This window comes from Leucopleurus acutus, assembly GCF_964270905.1.
Source record: "Leucopleurus acutus genome assembly, chromosome: 3".
NCBI classification, from domain to species: Eukaryota; Metazoa; Chordata; class Mammalia; order Artiodactyla; family Delphinidae; genus Leucopleurus; species Leucopleurus acutus.
The window spans coordinates 175,750,083-175,760,329 of NC_139145.1; positions in this window are offsets into that span (position 1 = coordinate 175,750,083).

Here is a 10,247-nt window from a genome sequence, read left to right on the forward strand (position 1 = left end):
CCGCAGTCAGGAGGGCCTGCAAGGGTACTTAGCTCAGGCAGAGCTCACCTGGGCAAGGAGGAAGGGCTCACCTGGGCAGGGAGGGGCTCACCTGGGCAGGGAGGGGCTCACCTGAGCAGGGGAGGTGCTCACCTGGGCAGGGAGGGGCTCACCTGGGCAGGGAGGGGCTCACCTGGGCGGGGGGAGGGGCTCACCTGGGCAGGGAGGGGCTCACCTGGGCAGGGAGGGACTCACCTGGGCAGGGAGGGACTCACCTGGGCGGGGGAGGGGCTCACCTGGGCAGGGAGGGACTCACCTGGGCAGGGAGGGACTCACCTGGGCGGGGGAGGTGCTCACCTGGGCAGGGAGGGGCTCACCTGAGCAGGGGAGGTGCTCACCTGGGCAGGGAGGGGCTCACCTGGGCAGGGAGGGGCTCACCTGGGCGGGGGGAGGTGCTCACCTGGGCGGGGGAGGTGCTCACCTGGGCAGGGAGGGGCTCACCTGAGCAGGGGAGGTGCTCACCTGGGCAGGGAGGGGCTCACCTGGGCAGGGAGGGTCTCACCTGGGCGGGGGGAGGGGCTCACCTGGGCGGGGGAGGGGCTCACCTGGGCAGGGAGTCACTCCCTCAGGCTGGTGTTCCCTCCCCCACTGCCAAGCTCTGTCACCAGGTACTCACCTGATGAGAGGTGCTACCTTGTCCGCAGGAGCTGGACGCGTGTGCCTCTCCCCCTCTCCACAGGTATCTCCGACCAGAACACGTGGCTCCTGCTCCTTCCGCTCTTCCCCGTGAGGACGAGCACGCCGGTCTTCCTGGGCATCGGGGCGCTGACGCTGCTGCTGGAGCTCATCAGCCTGCTGCTGCTCGGTCACCTGCTCCTTTTACACCTCTACTTGAGTGCGTGCCCCCCGTGTTGGCCAGCCTCTGCCCTGTGTTCACGTGGGTCCCCGGGCAGGCAGCCTCGGCCAGAAACAAGCTCATAGCACAAAGGACAAGGGACAGGAAGAGAAGAAACACCCCACGAGGGGCAGAGGGCTGAGTCCTATTCCAAGGCCTGCGGAAAAGATAAAGGAGGTTCAAAAAGTGGTCAGTTAAGGTGTTCAGAGATAGAAAGGAATAGAATCTATGAGGCAGGAACAGGACACTGTGGGAAAGAACAGGGAGATTTAGAAAAGCAAAAACCAGAAATCCTAACAATGAAGAGCATTGAACTCGGCGATGGGGTCTCCACTCACCAAACTCGCTTGAGGGAGAACGAGTGGTTTTCTCTTGTCCACACGGCAGCTGCCCGGGGCAGGCTCCATCTGCCTTTAAAATGAGGGGAGGAGGCCTGTCCTGCACCCTGTGAAGCCTTTGTTTGGAAGTCACAAGCATCACCAACCTCTGCGGCCCCGAAGGGAAGGCGAGGGGCAAACCCCAGAGGGCTCCCCCAGCTCCTGCGTGCACGGCGGGGCCCGCAGGGCCCTGGGCTCGGGGCCGGGGTGCGTGTTGGGGGCCGCTGCGTCTGTCCAGGCGGAGCGCGCCCAAGCGCTGCTCTGTGCGCTTCTGCAGCTGTTGGGGATGCGGTGAGTCCGCAGGAGTGAGGAGGGGCCTGGAGAAGTCAAGCCCACAGGACTTGGTGGCCGGCTAGACATGTAAGGACAGGAGTGTCCAGGGGCTAGTGATGCCACCGTCACCGAGGATGAGGACACACAGGAGGCCTGTACAGGGGGAGACATGTTGGACTCAGGACCGAGTGGGTTTATTTTAGGGTCTTTGAACCTCCAAGAATGGATTTCCAGGAAAACGTTGGGATTTAGCTATTGTTAGTTACAGTGAAAGAACCCTAGAACGTATCTACTTAACACTCTTGCGACCTCTCAGTTTCTGCGGGGTCAGACTCAGCACAGTGGCGAGTCAGCATTCAGTCCAGGCTCAGCGCAGTGGCGAGCGCTCAGCATGCGATCGAGTGAAACCCTCAGGCTGGAGGCTCAAGGAAGAGCCGGGCGCCGCAAGTGGGAGAGAAAGCGCCGTGGAAGGTGCTGAGGAAGAGGATCCTTCGGCTGCCCGAGCCGGCGGGTGGGCACTGCAAGGCGGTGGACACAGGTGGACCTTCCCCAGCGCGCTGGGCTCCGGCCGCAGCTCCCAGGCCGCGGGGTGCGTGGGGCTCTGCGTCCGTGTCCCCTCCTCCGCTTCATCACTGCGGTCCGATCACCACACCTCACGCCAAGTGCAGTCAGAAGAGGGTGGGCGCCGGAGGCATGCAGGGGCATCTCGCAGTCTGGATTTGGTGGTGTTTGTGCAAACCCACACAGAAGAATGAATATTTTCATGAGAACACAAACAGGGTCAAGTTTACATCCTCAAAGTGTGACACAGGTTCTGAGGGAACGTGTGCAGTTAATCAAGAAAGATAAGGCAAACCGTAGGAGCCCCCAGGGGAGGGGCGGGGAAGGCCTCCTGAGGCTCGGGCCCCGCGGGGCAGCAGCCGAGCGGGCCTCGTGGGGCCTCGTGGGGCCTCGTGGGCCCTTGTGGGGCCTCGTGGGGCCTCGTGGGGCCTTGCGGGGCCCTTGTGGGCCCTTGTGGGGCCTCGTGGGGCCTCGTGGGGCCTCGTGGGCCCTTGCGGGGGCCTTGTGGGGCCTCGTGGGGCCTCGTGGGGCCTCGTGGGGCCTCGTGGGCCCTTGCGGGGCCTTGCGGGAATCTTGAGGGCCCTTGTGGGCCCTTGCGGGGCCTTGTGAGGGCAGGCGGCCCTCCGTCTGCTCCTCGAGCGGCAAATAGGCTTCTGTGGGTGGCCCTTTTCGCTTTTCAGAAATGATGGTCAACCCTCTGTTCTCACGTTTGTTAGTTTTCAGGGAACGTTTGGCCCCTCCGCGAAGGCACACGAGTGAAGCGGGCACAGAGCATGCTTTCGTTAATAGTGCTTTTCTATTGACAAACATGTTTGAGAGTTTCTTCTAACAACCTGGGGTCCTTCCGCCACGTGTGAGAGCTGGTGTCTCACCTTAATTAAAACGGAGCTGGGCTCAGCACTCCCCCGTCCACCTTGGCTTTACGGGCCTGTGAGGGACGCAGGGCCGTGGCTCCCCTGCCCGGGACAGGGCTGGTGGGCCACTGCTGGCCGCGGCCCAAGGCCGGCCGGGCTTGGAGTGGCCTGGGAACCAGCCCCCAACGCCCCGGACCACGGAGGGCGGGCCGCTCTGCAGCTGATGGAGGGTGACTCTGCCCGTTGCCTCCTTCCTCCTTTCTAGGGGCCAAGAAGTTGAGCACATTTGAGTACATAATGCAAAACAACAAACTGCAGCGCTCGAAGCCCCCGGCAGTGAAGAGAGATGTGACCCCACCAAGAAAAGGGTCGTCACAGGTACTGGACGTCTCTCTGCTTCACCATCCAGGTTCATGCAGCGCTGGGGCAAGACCCAAGGTCACCTTGCAGCTAGGACCACTTAGCCACAGTCCTTCGCTTCTGTGCTGGCATGTGTGTGGGGCTGTGTGTGCCTGTGAGTGAGTTTGGCATGTAGTGTGCGTGTGTGTGTTGTATCATTTCCGAACTCACTCTCCACAAGTGAGGCGACTCCTTTCAGGCCGCCCGTTTCTGCAGCTGCTGCTCATCAAAGTTAACATTCACTCTTCAAAGGACACCATTAAGAAAATGAAAATATAAGCCACAGACACAAATAATTATTTGCAAATCATATACTTGTACCCAGAAAATGTATAGAACTTTCAAAACTCAATTATAAGAAAATCGACCCAGATTTTTAAATGGGCAAAAGATTTGAACACACTGCACCAAAGGGGATCTATGGGTGGCAGATGAAAAGAGGGTCAACATAATTCATCATTAAGGAAACACAAAACCACAGTGAGACATCACACGTGTCCATTAGAGTGGCCGTAATCAAAGAGCCCAGCCGCAGGTGTCGGCGAGGCTGTAGGTGGCGGGCTCACACACTGCTGGTGGGGATGTGAAACTACAGCACTTTGTGAAGAGGTTTGGCATTTTCTTAAAAAGTGAAATATGTACATCTCAGTGACCCAGTCACCCCACTCCCTGTCTCTTGCCAAAGAGAAGTGGAAACGTGCACACATGTGTAAGGGTGCGGGGAAGGGTGCCCCCCTCCCCTCCTGTGAGGTCCCTTCCCAGGACCCAGGAGACTCTGAGGTACCACTGCTCCAAATCGACTGAAAGTGTCAACAACTTGCTTTCATTTTATGACTTTCCTCTATCTCCCACAACAGCTGGATAACTACCTGAGATCACCTGTGCAGGGGTAAGTTGTCATCTGCCTAGAGCAGCTATATTCTCCTCTTAACGGCTTGCTTTAAAATGTCTTTCTTAGCCCAAGGAACGTCCTCCATATGCTTTCCTAATATTTTCGTAGTTTTTACTTGCTTGCTTTACACTTGGTTTTGAAACCATCTTCTATTTATTTTTGTATTTACTGAAATAGCCAAGGTATTTTATTACAGCATAGCTGTTGGTTGCCACCTCATTAATGAAATGGTCCACTTTTCCTCATCAAATCGAAAGGCCGTTTTCCTGATACCCCGAGCTTCTGCAGACTCTGGGCTTGTCTGCTTCTGGACACCAGTCTGTCCCTCTGCTGAGTGTACTAAGGACACTGTGCTGTTTTAACGATAGGACTTCATTTAGCTGCCTTTTGATATCTAGTAGGTGAATGCCTCTCTTAAGATTTTTGTTTTTCATTATTTTGACAATTCTTTCCTGTATTTATTTTTCCATATAAACTTGAAGATCATTTGTGCAGTTCCAAGAAACCTGGAGTTTGAACTGGAGTTACGTTAGGTGTGCACTTTACGTGGGTGGGACAAAGGCTGCCTCCCCACCTTCACAGCTCAGCGTCTGTGTGGGGAACAAACCAGGAAGCCAGTCTGCGGGTGGGGAGGTGGGCTGGTAGTGCCGGGCACACCCTAGTAGGCTCCTTCTTCCCGGAAACCTGCAGGGGAAGCTCCAGTGTCCCTGGCAGGGAAGACTGGCCCCGGGGTCCTGGAGGGCTTCACGTCTCCCTTGCCGCAGCTCAACTGGCAGAGAGACTCAGAAAAGGAGAAGTGCACCATTAGTCAATTCCCCCAAAGCTGAGAATTGCTACAGAGTTTTGCTTAGTTTAATAATCAGGGCATTATAGTTTAGTGTGAAAGAACATTCCTTTTCAAATAGCCCACTATATTTTTTCTTCTAAATTTATTAGAAACCTGATTGGCACTAGTATTGTGAAAATCTAAGTCATTTTGAATTTCACTTTCAAGTGTCTATGGTCCTTTAAATAAAATCTAAGAATATTTTTTCTTTTATTGCTTTCTGGCAAGAATGGTAGAAACCTAACTGGAATCAGCATGGTAAGCTTAACTCTAAAACCAAACCTAAACAAGACAAAAGCCTAGTTTTTTTTCAGATTGCCTTATCAATGCATATTCATTATAGAAAATTTGGAAACTGCAAATACGTGTAAGTACGAACATCCCTTCTTGCCCCCTCCACCAAGCGCCACTATTGGCATTTGGTTAGTATCTTTTAGGTTCTTCCTTTTAAATATTTTTTGAGTGCATTATATACATGATGGGTTTTTTCTTTTTTTTTTTTTTTTTGCGGTACGCGTGCCTCTCACTGTTGTGGCCTCTTCCGTTGCGGAGCACAGGCTCCGGACGCGCAGGCTCAGCGGCTATGGCTCATGGGCCCAGCCGCTCCGCGGCATGTGGGATCTTCCCGGACCGGGGCACGAACCCGTGTCCCCTGAATCGGCAGGCGGACTCTCAACCACTGCGCCACCAGGGAAGCCCATGATGGGTTTTTTTCTAAAATTATAATCATATTGTAGAACTCTTTAGAAGTCTTTTTTAAAAACTCCATATATTGTGAACATTGTTAACAGAAAAAATAATGATTTTTATAAATATAAATCATGCCATCTTTGGAATGTACCGTCTTCCTCATTTTTGGAATACTATTCTTTATTTTCAATCTAATCTTTACTTCTGCATCCCTTTATTGAAAGGGTTGATTGTGTGAGAAGTGTGATACAACAAAATACAAGTTTACAAGCCCTCCAGACCCAATGGGCAATAAAACACCAGTGACCTTTTTTTTGCTGCAGAAATGTTCCTGGGGTGACCTGGGAGTCAACCTAACAGTTGACGAGTAGACACAGCCCGATTTGGGGGAAAGTTTGCTGGAGTAGGTCCTAGAAACCCGGGAATATGTTTAAATCACAAGACACTGAAGTGTCTCACAGGCGTGTTTTGGTGGAAAACACTGTGGGACTTTGTAAAGTGTATCTCTAGTAGCAGTTATCAGACGTTTACTGGGAGTGCTTCTTCTCTTCTGGACTGTTTGCCTGCCGTGGAACAGTAAATAGAATGGATTACAGCGATAGAAATTGCCCAGCTAGGATGAACATACAAGTGGGGGTAGGACCACACACAGGCAGACACTTCCTGTCTGATTTTAGAGGCGTGGCCTGTGCCAGTTCCCATTGCTACACAGCAAATCCCCACAGACTTAGTGGCAAAGACGACGCGTGAACTCTCGGTTCCCGCAGTCACACGCCTGCGGGCGCATCGGGCTCTGCTTGGCATTTCACACGGAGCCGCCAGGGCTCCTGGGGCAGCGTCCTCTGCAGACGGTGGGTCTGGAATGTTGACAGAGCCCGTCCCGTCCTCACGCTCCATCTCTAAGTCGGTAGCGGAGGGCCGAGTCCTCCTCGTGCTTCAAACCTCCCCGACTTCCCTCTTCCATGTTCCTCAGTTTGTGGAGGTCCGTGTGATGACACTGACCTACCTGGGCATCAAAGACGAGCCTCCCTATTCGTTCCCTGGAGCCTCTGCGGGAAAGTGCCACAGAGTGGCAATGTTGTGGCCTCGAAGCGCGTCACTGTGCGCTAGTAAAGAGCTCCTGCACCGCTGCTGTTCACAAACTGGCAAGTGTAGCTGTCCGGGGGGGCTCAGTGGGGCGAAGCCCGCCTTCCTGGCATCCCACCGGCAAGCAGTCATGGTCCTTTACACGCACAGCCCCTGCAGGCTGTTTTACATCGAGCGTTCCCACGGCCTCCCAGGGCTGCTGCTCTAAGGAGGAAACGGCGGCATTGACGCTGGTGTGAGGCTTTGCAGCCTTACCCGCCCGCATGCGCTCCTGCCCCCAGCCAGCTCCCTCCTCGCTGACCTCCGTCTTCCCTCCCCCTGCCCCATCCTAGCAGCAAGAAGCCCAAGGAGTTCCTGCCAACTTCCATGCACCTGAGTCTGTGCTCCGCCACCGTAAAGCCAGAGGACACGTCGTCATCAACGGTAAGCCCACGGCCACCAGTGTGAGACTCACCACGGGGGTCAGAGCCGAAGGTGGGTCTAAGGCCCTCCAAGAGTGAGGGCAGAGCAGTATTTGGAATTGCTCGTTTGATGAATTGAAGCATTGATGTGGTTCCCAGGGGTGCCCCTCACATGGGGACAAAGGTAGGTGAGGAATAGAAGAGAAAGTGGGGGACAGACTAACTGTGGGGCTCGTATTGTGTGTGTGAGTCTGTGTGTGTAGTGCATGTGTGATGTGTGTGATGTGTGAGTGTGATGTGTTTGGGTTATGTGTGTGTGTGATGTGTGAGTGTAATGCATGTGTGATGTGTGTGATGTGTGTGTGATGTGTGAGTGTGATGTGTGTGTGATGTGTGAGTGTGATGTGTGTGATGTGTGAGTGTGATGTGTTTGGGTTATGTGTGTGTGATATGTGAGTGTGATGTGTGTGATATGTGAGTGTGATGTGTGTGATGTGTGTGTGTGATGTGTGTGTGTGATGTGTGAGTGTGATGTGTGAGTGATGTGTGAGTGTGATGTGTTTGGGTTATGTGTGTGTGATGTGTGTGTGATGTGTGTGTGTGATGTGTGTGATGTGTGTGTATGATGTGTGTGATGTGTGTGTGTGTGATGTGTGTGTGTGATGTGTGTGTGTGATGTGTGAGTATGATGCACATGTGATGTGTGATGTGTGATGTTTGTGTTATGTGTGTGTGTGATGTGTGTGTGTGATGTGTGAGTGCGATGTGTGAGTGTGATGTGTTTGGGTTATGTGTGTGTGTGATGTGTGTGTGTGATGTGTGAGTGTGATGTGTGTGATGTGTGAGTGTGATGTGTGTGTGTGATGTGTGAGTGATGTGTGAGTGTGATGTGTTTGGGTTATGTGTGTGTATGATGTGTGTGTGTGATGTTTGAGTATGATGCACGTGTGATGTGTGTGTGTGATGTTTGTGTTATGTGTGTGTGTGATGTGTGAGTGTGATGTGTGAGTGTGATGTGTGTGATATGTGAGTGTGATGTGTGTGATGTGTGTGTATGATGTGTGTGTGATGTGTGAGTGTGATGTGTGAGTGTGTGTGTGATGTGTGTGTGTGTGAGTGTGATGTGTGTGATGTGTTTGTGTTATGTGTATGATGTGTGTGTGTGATGTGTATGACGCATGTGTGATGTGTGTGTGTGTGAGTGTGATGTGTTTGTGTTATGTGTGTGTGTGATGTGTGAGTATGACGCATGTGTGATGTGTGTGTGTGATGTGTGTGTGTGATGTGTGAGTGTGATGCATGTGTGATGTGTGTGTGATGTGTGTGTATGATGTGTGTGTGTGAGTGTGATGTGTGTGTGTGTGATGTGTTTGGGTTATGTGTGTGATGTGTGAGTGTGATGCATGTGTGATATGTGTGTGTGACGTGTGTGTGATGTGTGAGTGTGCTATATCATTTCCATAACTTCACAGGATCAAGCCTGCAGGGCTGGCTCATTGTAGGCCCTCCCAGAGGTCGGATGCTCTGGGGCTTTCTGGTGGGCTACTTGTGAGCAGGCATTGCTACTCTGCCAGTTTCTGAAGGTTGCTGGTGACTTCATTTTCTCTGTGGAGGAGCTTCATCTCACCACAAACGCTGAAGGGCGTCAGAGAAGGGGGATCCTTGTAATAATTTAGAAATAGCAAGAGGGTCCGCACCCACCTTTAGCAGCAGTGAGGTTGTCATCAGTCCTTTTCCTTGCTTGCACTTGCGCTAGCAACTTCTACTAGAAGTTCAGAAGCACGTTTCGTGGAAACTGTCATCCTGCCCACCCCCCCAGACTCAACCACCAAAGGTGAACTTCACTGCAAGCCAGGAGCAGGCGTCCGTGGGTTTTTCTTTGCTGTCATTGAAGCCAGGGTGACCCTGTGTTCCAGTTTGCCTGTGACAGTCCCATTTGACACCTGCTGCCAGTCCTGACCATGTGGTCACCACTCTGATGGACACTTGTCATTGATCATTATGTTAAATCTCACTAAGAGTCTCCTGGACACATTATTATATCCATTTGGTGGCCAACAGGAGAGAACGAGGCCAAGCTCAACTCCTAAGAGCAGGCAGACCTTCTAAGACTCTGAGATTTGAAACCTTTCTCTCTCCTGCACTGGAGAACACATTATCTTTGGCATTTAAGAACATGAAATACCAAATTACCAATACACAGGTGATTTTCTAATGCAAAAATATAACATTATGGGTTTGGGTCTCTTACACTTTTCCATACTTAATTGTAAGTGTTCTAAGGTTGAAATATGCTTTATTATTTAAGAAAGGGATTTACCATTCTACTTAGTTGGTACAAATTACCAAAACCGATTCAAGAAGAAATGGAACATTCAGATGGTCATATAACAAGTAAAGACACTGAACTAGGGGGCTTCCCTGGTGGCGCAATGGTTGAGAGTCTGCCTGCCAATGCAGGGGACATGGGTTCAAGCCCTGGTCCAGGAAGATCCCACATGCCGTGGAGCAACTAGGCCCGTGAGCCACAACCACTGAGCCTGCGCATCTGGAGCCTGTGCTCCGCAACAAGAGAGGCCACGACAGTGAGAGGCCCGCGCACCACGATGACGAGTGGCCCCCGCCTGCCACAACTAGAGAAAGCCCTTGCACAGAAACAAAGACCCAACACAGCCAAAAATAAAAATAAATAAATTAAAAGAAGGCTCAACATTTAAAAAAAAGAAAAGAAAGAAAGAAAGAAAGAAAAGACACTGAACTAGTAATTTTAAATTCTCCACAAAGAAAATCCTAGGCCCTAATGGCCTCATTGGTGAATTCTGTTATTTTAAGGGGAAAAAAAACCCAAATCAATTATGCACAAACTTTCAGAAAATAGAGGAGGAAGAAATACTTCCCAACTCATTTCTGTGAGGCTAGTACATAATACTAAAGCCAGATAATGTCATCAAAAAAGAGTATCATTAAAAAAAAAAAGTATCATAAGCCAATATCACTCGTGAATACAGAAGCAA